The sequence below is a fragment of the Cherax quadricarinatus genome, chromosome 46 (genome assembly GCF_038502225.1).
Source record: "Cherax quadricarinatus isolate ZL_2023a chromosome 46, ASM3850222v1, whole genome shotgun sequence".
Classification (NCBI taxonomy): domain Eukaryota; kingdom Metazoa; phylum Arthropoda; class Malacostraca; order Decapoda; family Parastacidae; genus Cherax; species Cherax quadricarinatus.
The window spans coordinates 18,091,029-18,110,740 of NC_091337.1; positions in this window are offsets into that span (position 1 = coordinate 18,091,029).

A 19,712-nucleotide genomic window follows, 5' to 3' on the forward strand; every position below is an offset into this window, starting at 1 on the left:
GAGAGAGTGCTCTTCTCCAGGGGATGTTGACAACCAAGTGAAAGCCTTCACTGGACACATCCTTAATCTACAACAAGAACACATTCCTCACCGGCAATATGTGACCAAGCCTACAGATCAGCCTTGGTTTGGCTTTCGTTGTAGAGAGGCTGCTACTGCTAAGTACAAAGCATGGCGAAGGTATAAGAGACATCCTACCACCTATAACAGGAACTTGCACATGCAAGCCTGTAGGCATATGGGTGATGTTCAAAAGTGGGCCATTGCTAAATGGCTAGGGTAGGCTCCAAAACCTGGTGGTCCCTGGTCAAGGACAGACAAGGTTATCTGCCTGATGAACTTATTCCACCTCTAAATCGACACGATGGGACCACCTCTACTAGTAGTCAAGAGAAGGCGGACCTCTTTGCTGAACACTTTGCTACCAAAATGCAAGTTCCTGATCCAGCAAGGGACCCTCCTTGGCTAGCTGCAAGAACTGTGTCAAAACTGTCAGTGGTGACAATAAGGCAGGAGGAGGAGTGCATTTCTACTTAAATCCTTAACGACCAAAGAAAGGCTGTAGGCCCAGACAAGTTGAGCCCAAGATTGTTGAGAAGATGTGCAGACCAGCTAGCAGCACCTCTAACTCGCATCTTTCAGCACTGCCTAGTACAGTGTAAATGGCCCTCTCTATGGAAAGAGGCGAATGTAGTCCCTGTTCACAAAAGAAGAGCAGAGCAGAAATCAGCAACTACAGACCAGTGTCACTCCTGTCAATCACTGGTAAGATCCTTGAGACAATAATCTCAAGACAAATGACAGAGTTTTTTGACTACCACTCACTACTTTGTGATCGTCAATATGGCTTCAGGAAAGGTTACTCTGCTGCTGATCTGTTGTTAAACCTCTCCACTAAGTGGTACCAGTCACTGGACGAATCCAAAGTCAGCTGTGCGGTAGCACTGGACATTACTAGCGCTTTCTACCGGGTGTGGCACCAGTGCCTCTTAGCAAAACTTCAAGCACTGGGAACTGCAGGCTCTACGCTGTCTTCTCAGTGATTACCTTCATGGTAGATCTCTAAGTGTAGTTCTCAATGGAACGGAATCAGCAAGACATCCTATTAGGGGCAAGTGTTCCACAAGGAAGCGTGCTGGGTCCATTGTTATGGAACGTCTACTTCAACGACCTTCTTCATCTCATCCCAGAATCACATGCATATGCAGACGACTGTACACTGACATTCACTTATCCAGAAGAAATGCCAGCTGCTCTAAGCTACATCAATCACCAGCTGAGAGCTATATCCCAGCAGGGAAATAGATGGCAAGTAACATTTGCACCTAAGAAAACGCAAATGATGATCGTCTCTAGGCACCATGATGGTAATGCTGGTGCAGTAGTGAGGATGAATGGGAGGATGTTGGCACCTGGAGAAGAAGTTGATATCCTTGGGGTGAAATTTGACTCCAAACTAACCATGAAGAACCACGTTGTAAATCTTGCAAACAAGGCAGCCAGGAAGCTTACAGCACTTCGCCGTATCTCCCATCTGCTTGACAGTAGGGGTTGCAAGATCCTGTACTGAGCACAAGTACGCTCACACCTTGAGTATGCTCCACTTTCTTGGTTTGCCTGCCCCCTCTCATCTGCGACTGCTTGACAGAGTAGAGAACAGAGAAGACGTCTCATCTCTCGCCTGGACCCATCCTGGATAGATCTGTCATTTCAGCAGAGCCTTCAACATAGGAGGGATGTGGGTGGCCTTACTGTTATGTACAAGGCCAATGTTGTCAAAATACCACACTTGGATCCACTTCGAGGACAGCGTGAAACAAGCTTTTATGCCACAAGACGGGCGAAAGCAGCAACTTCACTCTGGCTGTACCCTTCTCCAGAACATCACTCCATCTGAGATCATACATACCCAGGATGACTCGAGTATGGAACACATTCGTACAGCATAATGATGTCAACGAGATAAAGTCAGTTGATCAAATGAAAATGCTTGCCCACAGATGGCTCCAACTTCATCCTGTTTCCTGCTTGTATGTCTCATAACAATAAAAATGCTTTCAAATGAGCTGATGTAGGTAAGCAGCTCTTGAAGCTTGCCAATAAAGTTAGGAATCCTTAACCTGTAAATAGCTGTCAATAAAGCTAGGGATCCTTAACCTTGTCCAAACCCTGTGTAGAGAGAGAGAGAGAGAGAGAGAGAGAGAGAGAGAGAGAGAGAGAGAGAGAGAGAGAGAGAGAGAGAGAGAGAGAGAGAGAGAGAGAGAGTGCTCTTCTCCAAGGGGATGTTGACAACCAAGTGAAAGCCTTCACTGGACACATCCTTAATCTACAACAAGAACACATTCCTCACCGGCAATATGTGACGAAGCCTACAGATCAGCCTTGGTTTGGCTTTCGTTGTAGAGGCTGCTACTGCTAAGTACAAAGCATGGCGAAGGTATAAGAGACATCCTACCACCTATAACAGGAACTTGCACATGCAAGCCTGTAGGCATATGGGTGATGTTCAAAAGTGGGCCATTGCTAAATGGGAGGTGGACACTAAAGAAAGTTAGCATCAGGTAGGGTAGGCTCCAAAACCTGGTGGTCCCTGGTCAAAGACAGACAAGGTTATCTGCCTGATGAACTTATTCCACCTCTAAATCGACAGGATGGGACCACCTCTACTAGTAGTCAAGAGAAGGCGGACCTCTTTGCTGAACACTTTGCTACCAAAATGCAAGTTCCTGATCCAGCAAGGGACCCTCCTTGGCTAGCTGCAAGAACTGTGTCAAAACTGACAGTGGTGACAATAAGGCAGGAGGAGGTGCATTTCCTACTTAAATCCTTGACCTTGAAGAAAGGCTGTAGGGCCCAGACAAGTTGAGCCCAAGATTGTTGAGAAGATGTGCAGACCAGCCCCCTAGCAGCACCTCTAACTCGCATCTTTCAGCACTGCCTAGTACAGTGTAAATAGGCCCTCTCTATGGAAAAGAGGCAATGTAGTCCCTGTTCACAAAAAGAAGAGCAGAGCAGAAATCAGCAACTACAGACCAGTGTCACTCCTGTCAATCACTGGTAAGATCCTTGAGACAATAATCTCAAGACAAATGACAGATTTTTTTGACTACCACTCACTACTTTGTGATCGTCAATATGGCTTCAGGAAAGGTTACTCTGCTGCTGATCTGTTGTTAAACCTCTCCACTAAGTGGTACCAGTCACTGGATGAATCCAAAGTCAGCTGTGTGGTAGCACTGGACATTGCTGGCGCTTTCGACCGGGTGTGGCACCAGGGCCTCTTAGCAAAACTTCATGGTCTGGGAATTGTTGCAGGCTCTACGCTATGTCTCCTCAGTGACTACCTTCATGGTAGATCTCTAAGTGTAGTTCTCAATGGAACGGAATCAAGCCAAGACATCCTATTAGGGGCAAGTGTTCCAGAGAAGCGTGCTGGGTCCATTGTTATGGAATGTCTACTTCAACGACCTTCTTCATCTCATCCCAGAATCACATGCATATGCAGACGACTGTACACTGACATTCACTTATCCAAGAGAAGAAATGCCAGCTGCTCTAAGCTACATCAATCACCAGCTAGAGCTATATCAGCTTCAGGGGAAATAGATGGCAAGTAACATTTGCACCTGAGAAAACGCAAATGATGATCGTCTCTAGGCACCATGATGGTAATGCTGGTGCAGTAGTAAGGATGAATGGGAGGATGTTGGCACCTGGAGAAGTTGATATCCTTGGGGTGAAATTTGACTCCAAACTAACCATGAAGAACCATGTTGTAGATCTTGCAAACAAGGCAGCCAGGAAGCTTACAGCACTTCGCCGTATCTCCCATCTGCTTGACAGTAGGGGTTGCAAGATCCTGTACGAGGCACAAGTACGCTCGCATCTTGAGTATGCTCCACTTTCTTGGTTTGCCTGCCCCCCCCCCTCTCATCAGCGACTGCTTGACAGGGTAGAAAACAGAGCAAGACGTCTCATCTCTCGCCTGGACCCATCCTGGATAGATCTGTCATTTCAGCAGAGCCTTCAACATAGGAGGGATGTGGGTGGCGGCCTTACTGTTATGTACAAGGCCAATATTGTGAAAATACCACACTTGGATCCACTTCGAGGACAGCGTGAAACAAGCTTTTATGCCACAAGACGGGCAGAAAGCAGCAACTTCACTCTGGCTGTACCCTTCTCCAGAACATCACTCCATCTGAGATCATACATACCCAGGATGACTCGAGTATGGAACACATTCGTACAGGATAATGATGTCAACGAGATAAAGTCAGTTGATCAAATGAAAATGTTGGCCCCACGGATGGCTCCAACTTCATCCTGTTTCCTACTTGTATGTCTCATAACAATAAAAATGCTTTCAAATGAGCTGATGTGGTAACAGCTCTTAGGCTTGCCAATAAAGTTAGGAATCCTTAACCTGTAAATAGCTGTCACTAAAGCTAGGGATCCTTAACCTTGCCAAACCCTGTGTAGAGAGAGAGAGAGAGAGAGAGAGAGAGAGACTAAGAAGAGTGATGGAAGAGACTTAATGTATATTAATGTGAATTTGTAGTTAGGTGTATTAGTATATATTCTTGTGAATATACATATATGTGCATTAATATGAATACTTACACATAATGTGTATCAATGTGAATTAATGCCAGACAGACAAGTAGACAGAAATGTAGACAAACAGATACAGATATACAGGTAAACAAACAGATAGGTAAACAGGTAGACAGGTAGACAAACACGGCAGGTAGACCGGTAGACAGACAGACAACTTGTATGAAGACACAGCCAGTGACACGTAAACCAAATAACGTGAACACTGCAGCCAATCAAATTAAGGGAGACGTGACGTCACAAACCCCAACAGCCAATTACCAACAATGTTCACGTGACGCCACGAGGCCTAGTAACCAATCACCGAAGCTGCTCGTCTGACGTCACAAGTTTCAATAGCCAATCAAGAGTAATGTTTATGTGACGTCAAGAAGTGTAATCCAATGGGAATGAGTGAGAGTGGGAGATCAGGAGCGTGAAGGCAATCAGACTAAGTGCTGCCTCTACTCTGAGTGGCGACTCTGCTAGCATTTCCGTAGTCTCTGAAATAAGATTTCTATTACTGTCTGGTTTTTCAATTGTAATTTCCTCAGAGGATGTGACGCGCCCACGCGCGTGTGTGCGCTCACCTAATTGTGGTTGGAGGTGTCGAGTCATAGCTCCTGTGTGTGTGTGTACTCACCTATTTGTGGTTGCAGATGTCGATTCACAGTTCCTGGCCCCGCCTCTTCGCTGGTCACTACTAGGTCCACTCTCTCTCCCTGCTCCATAAGCTTTATCATACCTCTTCTTAAAGCTATGTTTGGACCCTGCCTCCATTACATCATTCTCCAGACCGTGCCACATAATAATATTTTCTTGGGATTTTTAACCCCAGAGAGTTAGCCACCCAGGATAACCCAAGAAAGTCAGTGCGTTATCGAGGGAGTGCCTGTCTTATTTCCACTGGGGTCCCACCCTTGTGCGGGATCGAACCACTGACACTGTGTGTGAGGCGAGAGCGTTACCTAGCAGGCCAAGGAGCACCTGTGTGTGTGTGTGTGTGTGTGTGTGTGTGTGTGTGTGTACTCACCTATTTGTATTCACCTATTTGTGGTTGCAGGGGTCGAGTCCTAGCTCCTGGCCCCGCCTCTTCACTGGTTGCTACTGGGTCCTCTCTCTCCCCGCTCCATGAGCTTTATCATACCTCTTCTTAAAACTATGTATGGTTCCTGCCTCCACTACATCACTTTCTAGGCTATTCCACTGCCTGACAACTCTATAACTGAAGAAATACTTCCTAATATCTCTCTGACTCATCTGTGTCTTCAACTTCCAACTGTGACCTCTTGTTTCTGTGTCCCCTCCCTGGAACATCCTGTCTTTGTCCACCTTGTCTATTCCGCGCAGTATTTTATGTCGTTATCATGTCTCCCCTGACCCTCCTGTCCTCTACTTTCGTCAGGCTGATTTCCCTTAACCTTTCTTCATAAGACATTCCCCTTAGCTCTGGAACTAACCTTGTCGCAAACCTTTGCGCTTTCTCTAGTTTCTTGACGTGCTTTATCAAGTGCAGGTTTCAAACAGGTGCTGCATACTCCAGTATGGGCCTGACGTACACGGTGTACAGTGTCTTGAACGATTCCTTATCAAGGTATCGGAACGCTGTTCTCAGGTTTGCCAGGCGCCCATATGCTGCAGCAGTTACCTGGTTGATGTGTGCTTCCGGAGACATGCTCGGTGTTATACTTACTCCAAGATCTGTGTATGTGTGTGTGTGTGTGTGTGTGTGTGTGTGTGTGTGTGTGTGTGTGTGTGTGTGTGTGTGTGTGTGTGTGTGTGTGTGTGTGTGTGTGTGTGTGTGTGTGTGTACGTGAAGGCACATCACCTGCACTTCAGTATTTAATCACCTCAGTCTTGTACAACCCTGAGCACCAGGAAGGAAGTTCTCGGTGGCAGTTCCTATTCATGGTTCATCGTCGTCAGTGAAGTATTTAACCACTGTGTGTATCCCTTAGTCAATCCCCGCCCCACCTGAGTGGGGATGATGACACAAACTGCTCTACCTATCCTGGGATTCACTTTCCCCTCAGTGTTCCTCTTACAGTTGTGTTGGGCGGGGAAATGTGTGGGTCAAAGTATGGATCACCCGGAGTGTCGGGGTTGAGTTGAGGTAATGGTTGGGGTGTGGGTGGTGTTTAGGGCCAATTTTGGGTTTGGGCTGGTTGTGGGCGTGGGGAGGCCTCTTTTTTCACGTACCTCCGTACCTCACTGTGAGTGAAAGAGTGAGTGAGAGTTTGTGAGGCAGGATGTGTTGAAGGTGACGGGATAGTGAGTTTGTGAGGCAGGATGTGTTGAAGGTGACGGGATAGTGAGTTTGTGAGGCAGGATGTGTTGAAGGTGACGGGATAGTGAGTTTGTGAGGCAGGATGTGTAGAAGGTGACGGATAGTGAGTTTGTGAGCAGGATGTGTTGAATGTGAAGGGATTGTGAGTTTGTGAGGCAGGATGTGTTGAAGGTGAAGGGATAGTGAGTTTGTGAGGCAGGATGTGTTGAAGGTGACGGGATAGTGAGTTTGTGAGGCAGGATGTGTTGAAGGTGACGGGATAGTGAGTTTGTGAGGCAGGATGTGTTGAAGGTGACGGGATAGTGAGTTTGTGAGGCAGGATGTGTTGAAGGTGACGGGATAGTGAGTTTGTGAGGCAGGATGTGTTGAAGGTGACGGGATAGTGAGTTTGTGAGGCAGGATGTGTTGAAGGTGACGGGATAGTGAGTTTGTGAGGCCAGGATGTGTTGAAGGTGACGGGATAGTGTTTGTGAGGCAGGATGTCTTGAAGGTGACAGGATAGTGAGTTTGTGAGGCAGGATGTGTTGAAGGTGACGGGATAGTGAGTTTGTGAGGCAGGATGTGTTGAAGGTGACAGGATAGTGAGTTTGTGAGGCAGGATGTGTTGAAGGTGACGGGATAGTGAGTTTGTGAGGGCAGGATGTGTTGAAAGGTGACAGGGATAGTGAGTTTGTGAGGCAGGATGTGTTGAAGGTGACGGGATAGTGAGTTTGTGAGGCAGGATGTGTTGAAGGTGACGGGATAGTGAGTTTGTAGAGGCAGGATGTGTTGAAGGTGACAGGGATAGTGAGTTTGTGAGGCAGGATGTGTTGAAGGTGACAGGGATAGTGAGTTTGTGAGGCAGGATGTGTTGAAGGTGACAGGGATAGTGAGTTTGTGAGGCAGGATGTGTTGAAGGTGACGGGATAGTGAGTTTGTGAGGCAGGATGTGTTGAAGGTGACAGGGATGAGTGAGTTTGTGAGGGCAGGATGTGTTGAAGGTGACGGGATGAGTGAGTTTGTGAGGCAGGATGTGTTGAAGGTGACGGGATAGTGAGTTTGTGAGGCAGGATGTGTTGAAGGTGACAGGGATAGTGAGTTTGTAGAGGCAGGATGTAGTTGAAGGTGACAGGGATAGTGAGTTTGTGAGGCAGGGGATGTGTTGAAGGTGACAGGATAGTGAGTTTGTGAGGCAGGATGTGTTGAAGGTGACGGGATAGTGAGTTTGTGAGGCAGGATGTGTTGAAGGTGACAGGGATAGTGAGTTTGTGAGGCAGGATGTGTTGAAAGGTGACGGGATAGTGAGTTTGTGAGGGCAGGATGTGTTGAAGGTGACGGGATAGTGAGTTTGTGAGGCAGAGGATGTGTTGAAGGTGACAGGATAGTGAGTTTGTGAGGCAGGATGTGTTGAAGGTGACAGGATAGTGAGTTTGTGAGGCAGGATGTGTTGAAGGTGACAGGGATAGTGAGTTTGTGAGGCAGGATGTGTTGAAGGTGACGGGATAGTGAGGTTTGTGAGGCAGGATGTGTTGAAGGTGACAGGATAGTGAGTTTGTGAGGCAGGATGTGTTGAAGGTGACAGGATGAGTGAGTTTGTGAGGCAGGATGTGTTGAAGGTGACAGGATAGTGAGTTTGTGAGGCAGGATGTGTTGAAGGTGACAGGGATAGTGAGTTTGTGAGGCAGGATGTGTTGAAGGTGACGGGATAGGAGTTTGTGAGGCAGGATGTGTTGAAGGTGACGGGATAGTGAGTTTGTGAGAGGCAGGATGTGTTGAAGGTGACGGGATAGTGAGTTTGTGAGGCAGGATGTGTTGAAGGTGACAGGATAGTGAGTTTGTGAGGCAGGATGTGTTGAAGGTGACGGGATAGTGAGTTTGTGAGGCAGGATGTGTTGAAGGTGACAGGGATAGTGAGTTTGTGAGGCAGGATGTGTTGAAGGTGACGGGATGAGTGAGTTTGTGAGGCAGGATGTGTTTGAAGGTGACGGGATAGTGAGTTTGTGAGGCAGGATGTGTTGAAGGTGACGGGATAGTGAGTTTGTGAGGCAGGATGTGTTGAAGGTGACGGGATAGTGAGTTTGTGAGGCAGGATGTGTTGAAGGTGACAGGGATAGTGAGTTTGTGAGGCAGGAGTGTGTTGAAGGTGACAGGATAGGTGAGTTTGTGAGGCAGGATGTGTTGAAGGTGACAGGGATAGTGAGTTTGTGAGGCAGGATGTGTTGAAGGTGACAGGGATAGTGAGTTTGTGAGGCAGGATGTGTTGAAGGTGACAGGGATAGTGAGTTTGTGAGGCAGGATGTGTTGAAGGTGACGGGATAGTGAGTTTGTGAGGCAGGATGTGTTGAAGGTGACGGGATAGTGAGTTTGTGAGGCAGGATGTGTTGAAGGTGACAGGGATAGTGAGTTTGTGAGGCAGGATGTGTTGAAGGTGACAGGGATAGTGAGTTTGTGAGGCAGGATGTGTTGAAGGTGACAGGATAGTGAGTTTGTGAGGCAGGATGTGTTGAAGGTGACAGGATAGTGAGTTTGTGAGGCAGGATGTGTTGAAGGTGACAGGATAGTGAGTTTGTGAGGCAGGATGTGTTGAAGGTGACGGGATAGTGAGTTTGTGAGGCAGGATGTGTTGAAGGTGACGGGATAGTGAGTTTGTGAGGGCAGGATGTGTTGAAGGTGACGGGATAGTGAGTTTGTGAGGCAGGATGTGTTGAAGGTGACAGGGATAGTGAGTTTGTGAGGCAGGATGTGTTGAAGGTGACAGGGATAGTGAGTTTGTGAGGCAGGATGTGTTGAAGGTGACGGGATAGTGAGTTTGTGAGGCAGGATGTGTTGAAGGTGACGGGATAGTGAGTTTGTGAGGCAGGATGTGTTGAAGGTGACGGGATAGTGAGTTTGTGAGGCAGGATGTGTTGAAGGTGACGGGATAGTGAGTTTGTGAGGCAGGATGTGTTGAAGGTGACGGGATAGTGAGTTTGTGAGGCAGGATGTGTTGAAGGTGACGGGATAGTGAGTTTGTGAGGCAGGATGTGTTGAAGGTGACGGGATAGTGAGTTTGTGAGGCAGGATGTGTTGAAGTGACGGGATAGTGAGTTTGTGAGGCAGGATGTGTTGAAGGTGACGGGATAGTGAGTTTGTGAGGCAGGATGTGTTGAAGGTGACGGGATAGTGAGTTTGTGAGGCAGGATGTGTTGAAGGTGACGGGATAGTGAGTTTGTGAGGCAGGATGTGTTGAAGGTGACGGGATAGTGAGTTTTTGAGGCAGGATGTGTTGAAGTGACGGGATAGTGAGTTTGTGTGGCAGGATGTGTTGTAGGTGACGGGATAGTGAGTTTGTGAGGCAGGATGTGTTGAAGGTGACGGGATAGTGAGTTTGTGAGGCAGGATTGTTGAAGGTGACGGATAGTGAGTTTGTGAGGCAGGATGTGTTGAAGGTGACGGATAGTGAGTTTGTGAGGCAGGATGTGTTGAAGGTGACGGGATAGTGAGTTTGTGAGGCAGGATGTGTTGAAGGTGACGGGATAGTGAGTTTGTGAGGCAGGATGTGTTGAAGGTGACGGGATAGTGAGTTTGTGAGGCAGGATGTGTTGAAGGTGACGGGATAGTGAGTTTGTGAGGCAGGATGTGTTGAAGGTGACGGGATAGTGAGTTTGTGAGGCAGGATGTGTTGAAGGTGACGGGATAGTGAGTTTGTGAGGCAGGATGTGTTGAAGGTGACGGGATAGTGAGTTTGTGAGGCAGGATGTGTTGAAGGTGACGGGATAGTGAGTTTGTGAGGCAGGATGTGTTGAAGGTGACGGGATAGTGAGTTTGTGAGGCAGGATGTGTTGAAGGTGACGGGATAGTGAGTTTGTGAGGCAGGATGTGTTGAAGGTGACGGGATAGTGAGTTTGTGAGGCAGGATGTGTTGAAGGTGACGCAGGATAGGTGAGTTTGTGAGGCAGGATGTGTTGAAGGTGACGGGATAGTGAGTTTGTGAGGCAGGATGTGTTGAAGGTGACGGGATAGTGAGTTTGTGAGGCAGGATGTGTTGAAGGTGACGGGATAGTGAGTTTGTGAGGCAGGATGTGTTGAAGGTGACGGGATAGTGAGTTTGTGAGGCAGGATGTGTTGAAGGTGACGGGATAGTGAGTTTGTGAGGCAGGATGTGTTGAAGGTGACGGGATAGTGAGTTTGTGAGGCAGGATGTGTTGAAGGTGACGGGATAGTGAGTTTGTGAGGCAGGATGTGTTGAAGGTGACGGGATAGTGAGTTTGTGAGGCAGGATGTGTTGAAGGTGACGGGATAGTGAGTTTGTGAGGCAGGATGTGTTGAAGGTGACGGGATAGTGAGTTTGTGAGGCAGGATGTGTTGAAGGTGACGGGATAGTGAGTTTGTGAGGCAGGATGTGTTGAAGGTGACGGGATAGTGAGTTTGTGAGGCAGGATGTGTTGAAGGTGACGGGATAGTGAGTTTGTGAGGCAGGATGTGTTGAAGGTGACGGGATAGTGAGTTTGTGAGGCAGGATGTGTTGAAGGTGACGGGATAGTGAGTTTGTGAGGCAGGATGTGTTGAAGGTGACGGGATAGTGAGTTTGTGAGGCAGGATGTGTTGAAGGTGACGGGATAGTGAGTTTGTGAGGCAGGATGTGTTGAAGGTGACGGGATAGTGAGTTTGTGAGGCAGGATGTGTTGAAGGTGACGGGATAGTGAGTTTGTGAGGCAGGATGTGTTGAAGGTGACGGGATAGTGAGTTTGTGAGGCAGGATGTGTTGAAGGTGACGGGATAGTGTAATATAGTGAAGGTGTCAATCACTAAGATAACTCTTGTACAACACAGCACCATCACAACACAGCACCATCACACACAGCACCATCACACACAGCACCATCACAACACAGCACCATCACACACAGCACCATCACAACACAGCACCATCACACACAGCACCATCACACACAGCACCATCACACACAGCACCATCACACACAGCACCATCACACACAGCACCATCACAACACAGCACCATCACACAGCACCATCACAACACAGCACCATCACACACAGCACCATCACAACACAGCACCATCACACATCACATCACACACAGCACCATCACAACACAGCACCATCACAACACAGCACCATCACAACACAGCACCATCACACACAGACACCATCACAACACAGCACCATCACAACACAGCACCATCACAACACAGCACAATCACAACACAGCACCATCACAACACAGCACCATCACACACAGCACCATCACAACACAGCACCATCACACACAGCACCATCACAACAAAGCACCATCACAACACAGCACCATCACACACAGCACCATCACAACACAGCACCATCACAACACAGCACCATCACAACACAGCACCATCACAACACAGCACCATCACAACACAGCACCATCACACACAGCACCATCACAACAAATCACCATCACAACACAGCACCATCACACACAGCACCATCACAACACAGCACCATCACAACACAGCACCATCACACACAGCACCATCACAACACAGCACCATCACAACACAGCACCATCACACACAGCACCATCACACACAGCACCATCACAACACAGCACCATCACAACACAGCACCATCACAACACAGCACCATCACACACAGCACCATCACAACACAGCACCATCACAACACAGCACCATCACACACAGCACCATCACAACACAGCACCATCACAACACAGCACCATCACACACAGCACCATCACAACACAGCACCATCACAACACAGCACCATCACACACAGCACCATCACAACACAGCACCATCACAACACAACACCATCACACACAGCACCATCACAACACAGCACCATCACAACACAGCACCATCACAACACAGCACCATCACAACACAGCACCATCACACACAGCACCATCACAACACAGCACCATCACACACAGCACCATCACAACAAAGCACCATCACAACACAGCACCATCACACACAGCACCATCACAACACAGCACCATCACAACACAGCACCATCACAACACAGCACCATCACAACACAGCACCATCACAACACAGCACCATCACACACAGCACCATCACAACACAGCACCATCACAACACAGCACCATCACACACAGCACCATCACAACACAGCACCATCACAACACAGCACCATCACACACAGCACCATCACAACACAGCACCATCACAACACAGCACCATCACACACATCACCATCACAACACAGCACCATCACAACACAGCACCATCACAACACAGCACCATCACAACACAGCACCATCACACACAGCACCATCACAACACAGCACCATCACAACACAGCACCATCACAACACAGCACCATCACAACACAGCACCATCACAACACAGCACCATCACACACAGCACCATCACAACACAGCACCATCACAACACAGCACCATCACACACAGCACCATCACAACACAGCACCATCACAACACAGCACCATCACACACAGCACCATCACAACACAGCACCATCACAACACAGCACCATCACAACACAGCACCATCACAACACAGCACCATCACACACAGCACCATCAACACAGCACCATCACAACACAGCACCATCACAACACAGCACCATCACAACAAAGCACCATCACACACAGCACCATCACAACACCGCACCATCACACACAGCACCATCACACACAGCACCATCACAACACAGCACCATCATCAACACAGCACCATCACAACACAGCACCATCACACACAGCACCATCACAACACAGCACCTCACAACAGACATCATCACAACACAGCACCTCACAACACAGCACCATCACACACAGCACCATCACAACACAGCACCATCACAACACAGCACCATCACACCCAGCACCATCACAACACAGCACCATCACACACAGCACCATCACACACAGCACCATCACAACACAGCACCTCACAACAGACAGCATCACAACACAGCACCTCACAACAGACAGCATCACAACACAGCACCTCACAACAGACAGCATCACAACACAGCACCTCACAACAGACAGCATCACAACACAGCACCTCACAACAGACACCATCACACACAGCACCATCACACACAGCACCATCACAACACAGCACCATCACAACACAGCACCATCACACACAGCACCATCACACACAGCACCATCACACACAGCACCATCACACACAGCACCATCACACACAGCACCATCACAACACAGCACCATCACACACAGCACCATCACAACACAGCACCATCACACACAGCACCATCACAACACAGCACCATCACAACACAGCACCATCACAACACAGCACCATCACACACAGCACCATCACAACACAGCACCATCACACACAGCAACATAACAACACAGCACCATCACAACACAGCACCATCACAACACAGCACCATCACAACACAGCACCATCACACACAGCACCATCACACACAGCACCATCACACACAGCACCATCACACACAGCACCATCACAACACAGCACCATCACAACACAGCACCATCACAACACAGCACCATCACACACAGCACCATCACAACACAGCACCATCACACACAGCACCATCACAACACAGCACCATCACAACACAGCACCATCACAACACAGCACCATCACACACAGCACCATCACACACAGCACCATCACAACACAGCACCATCACACACAGCACCATCACACACAGCACCATCACAACACAGCACCATCACACGCAGCACCATCACAACACAGCACCATCACACACAGCACCATCACACACAGCACCATCACACACAGCACCATCACAACACAGCACCATCACACACAGCACCATAACAAACAGCACCATCACACACACAGCACCATCACAACACAGCACCATCACAACACAGCACCATCACACACAGCACCATCACAACACAGCACCATCACAACACAGCACCATCACAACACAGCACCATCACACACAGCACCATCACACACAGCACCATCACACACAGCACCATCACAACACAGCACCATCACACACAGCACCATCACAACACAGCACCATCACACACAGCACCATCACAACACAGCACCATCACACACAGCACCATCACAACACAGCACCATCACACACAGCACCATCACAACACAGCACCATCACAACACAGCACCATCACACACACAGCACCATCACACACAGCACCATCACAACACAGCACCATCACACACAGCACCATCACAACACAGCACCATCACAACACAGCACCATCACAACACAGCACCATCACAACACAGCACCATCACACACAGCACCATCACACACAGCACCATCACAACACAGCACCATCACACACAGCACCATCACAACACAGCACCATCACACACAGCACCATCACAACACAGCACCATCACACACAGCACCATCACAACACAGCACCACAACACAGCACCATCACAACACAGCACCTCACAACAGACACCATCACAACACAGCACCTCACAACAGACACCATCACAACACAGCACCTCACACACAGCACCATCACACACAGCACCATCACACACAGCACCATCAACACAGCACCATCACACACAGCACCATCACAACACAGCACCATCACACACAGCACCATCACAACACAGCACCATCTCACACAGCACCATCACAACACAGCACCATCACACACAGCACCATCACAACACAGCACCATCACAACACAGCACCATCACAACACAGCACCATCACACACAGCACCATCACAACACAGCACCATCACAACACAGCACCATCACACACAGCACCATCACAACACAGCACCATCACACACAGCACCATCACAACACAGCACCATCACACACAGCACCATCACACACAGCACCATCACACACAGCACCATCACACACAGCACCATCACAACACAGCACCATCACAACACAGCACCATCACACACAGCACCATCACACACAGCACCATCACAACACAGCACCATCACACACAGCACCATCACACACAGCACCATCACAACACAGCACCATCACAACACAGCACCATCACAACACAGCACCATCACACACAGCACCATCACACACAGCACCATCACACACAGCACCATCACAACACAGCACCATCACAACACAGCACCATCACACAACACTTGTAGCACCATCACACACAGCACCATCACACACAGCACCATCACACACAGCACCATCACAACACAGCACCATCACACGCAGCACCATCACAACACAGCACCATCACACACACAGCACCATCACAACACAGCACCATCATCAACACAGCACCATCACACACAGCACCATCACAACACAGCACCATCACAACACAGCACCATCACAACACAGCACCATCACACACAGCACCATCACAACACAGCACCATCACAACACAGCACCATCACACACAGCACCATCACAACACAGCACCATCACAACACAGCACCATCACACACAGCACCATCACAACACAGCACCATCACACACAGCACCATCACACACAGCACCATCACAACACAGCACCATCACAACACAGCACCATCACACACAGCACCATCACACACAGCACCATCACAACACAGCACCATCACACACAGCACCATCACAACACAGCACCATCACAACACAGCACCATCACACACAGCACCATCACACACAGCACCATCACAACACAGCACCATCACACACAGCACCATCACACACAGCACCATCACAACACAGCACCATCACACACAGCACCATCACAACACAGCACCATCACAACACAGCACCATCACAACACAGCACCATCATCACACACAGCACCATCACACACAGCACCATCACAACACAGCACCATCACACACCGCACCATCACAACACAGCACCATCACAACACAGCACCATCACACACAGCACCATCACAACACAGCACCATCACACACAGCACCATCACAACACAGCACCCTCACAACACAGCACCATCACAACACAGCACCATCACAACACAGCACCATCACACACAGCACCATCACAACACAGCACCATCACACACAGCACCATCACACACAGCACCATCACACACAGCACCATCACACACAGCACCATCACAACACAGCACCATCACAACACAGCACCATCACACACAGCACCATCACAACACAGCACCATCACACACAGCACCATCACAACACAGCACCATCACACACAGCACCATCACACACAGCACCATCATCACACACAGCACCATCACACACAGCACCATCACAACACAGCACCATCACACACAGCACCATCACCATCACACACAGCACCATCACACACAGCACCATCACAACACAGCACCATCACAACACAGCACCATCACACACAGCACCATCACAACACAGCACCATCACAACACAGCACCATCACAACACAGCACCATCACAACACAGCACCATCACAACACAGCACCATCACAACACAGCACCATCACACACAGCACCATCACACACAGCACCATCACAACACAGCACCATCACACACACACCGCCGGCTCATCACTCTCAATACATAAACATACGAGTGTGTGGTTATCATAAGCACACACACACATGTGCGTACACACAAACAACAGACGATCGCACACGTTCACACACGACAAAGTAACGGAAATAAAACAAGAAACACAGTTGAGTGGATTGCATTTTCTTGAGATGTAGAAAAAACATTTGACACAGTATGACACCAGAGACTAAACCAGGAAGTAGAACACGCGGTGTTAAAGGCGGTGTTAAAGGCGGTGTTAAAGGTAGTGTTAAAGGCGGTGTTAAAGGCGGTGTTAAAGGCGGTGTTAAAGGTAGTGTGCTCCAGGGGGTCAAGGATTATTTAAATGACAGAAGAGATTAGTAACAGTAAGGTATAAGACATCAGAATGGGAGAAAGTAACGAGTAGGGTTCCGCAAGGATCAGTATTAGGACTACTACTGTTCCTAATGTACGTAAATAATCCGCCAGAGAGGATTGAGTACAATGTGACACTTCTCTGATGATGTAAGAATAATGAAAATACTAAAAACAAAAATGACAGTGAAAAAACTCAAGAGATCACAGATGTCATCAAACAAACACATGCAAGGGCATGGCATGTGTTCTGCAGCAGGAGAGGGCACGGCATGTGTTCTGCAGCAGGAGAGGGCATGGCATGTGTTCTGCAGCAGGAGAGGGCACGGCATGTGTTCTGCAGCAGGAGAGGGCATGGCATGTGTTCTGCAGCAGGAGAGGGCACGGCATGTGTTCTGCAGCAGGAGAGGGCATGGTATGTGTTCTGCAGCAGGAGAGGGCACGGCATGTGTTCTGCAGCAGGAGATGGCATGGCATGTGTTCTGCAGCAGGAGAGGGCATGGCATGTGTTCTGCAGCAGGAGAGGGCATGGCATGTGTTCTGCAGCAGGAGAGGGCATGGCATGTGTTCTGCAGCAGGGGAGGGCATGGCATGTGTTCTGCAGCAGGGGAGGGCATGGCATGTGTTCTGCAGCAGGGGAGGGCACGGCATGTGTTCTGCAGCAGGAGAGGGCATGGCATGTGTTCTGCAGCAGGAGAGGGCATGGCATGTGTTCTGCAGCAGGAGAGGGCATGGCATGTGTTCTGCAGCAGGAGAGGGCATGGCATGTGTTCTGCAGCAGGAGAGGGCATGGCATGTGTTCTGCAGCAGGAGAGGGCATGGCATGTGTTCTGCAGCAGGAGAGGGCATGGCATGTGTTCTGCAGCAGGAGAGGGCACGGCATGTGTTCTGCAGCAGGAGAGGGCATGGCATGTGTTCTGCAGCAGGAGAGGGCATGGCATGTGTTCTGCAGCAGGAGAGGGCATGGCATGTGTTCTGCAGCAGGAGAGGGCATGGCATGTGTTCTGCAGCAGGAGAGGGCATGGCATGTGTTCTGCAGCAGGAGAGGGCATGGCATGTGTTCTGCAGCAGGGGAGGGCATGGCATGTGTTCTGCAGCAGGAGAGGGCATGGCATGTGTTCTGCAGCAGGAGAGGGCATGGCATGTGTTCTGCAGCAGGAGAGGGCATGGTATGTGTTCTGCAGCAGGAGAGGGGGCATGTGTTCTGCAGCAGGAGAGGGCATGGTATGTGTTCTGCAGCAGGAGAGGGCATGGCATGTGTTCTGCAGCAGGAGAGGGCATGGCATGTGTTCTGCAGCAGGAGAGGGCATGGCATGTGTTCTGCAGCAGGAGAGGGCATGGCATGTGTTCTGCAGCAGGAGAGGGCATGGCATGTGTTCTGCAGCAGGAGAGGGCATGGCATGTGTTCTGCAGCAGGAGAGGGCATGGCATGTGTTCTGCAGCAGGAGAGGGCATGGCATGTGTTCTGCAGCAGGAGAGGGCATGTGTTCTGCAGCAGAAGAGGGCATGGCATGTGTTCTGCAGCAGGAGAGGGCATGGCATGTGTTCTGCAGCAGGAGAGGGCATGGCATGTGTTCTGCAGCAGGAGAGGGCATGGCATGTGTTCTGCAGCAGGAGAGGGCATGGCATGTGTTCTGCAGCAGGAGAGGGCATGGCATGTGTTCTGCAGCAGGAGAGGGCATGGCATGTGTTCTGCAGCAGGAGAGGGCATGGCATGTGTTCTGCAGCAGGAGAGGGCATGGCATGTGTTCTGCAGCAGGAGAGGGCATGGCATGTGTTCTGCAGCAGGAGAGGGCATGGCATGTGTTCTGCAGCAGGAGAGGGCATGGCATGTGTTCTGCAGCAGGAGAGGGCACGGCATGTGTTCTGCAGCAGGAGAGGGCATGGCATGTGTTCTGCAGCAGGAGAGGGCATGGCATGTGTTCTGCAGCAGGAGAGGGCATGGCATGTGTTCTGCAGCAGGAGAGGGCATGGCATGTGTTC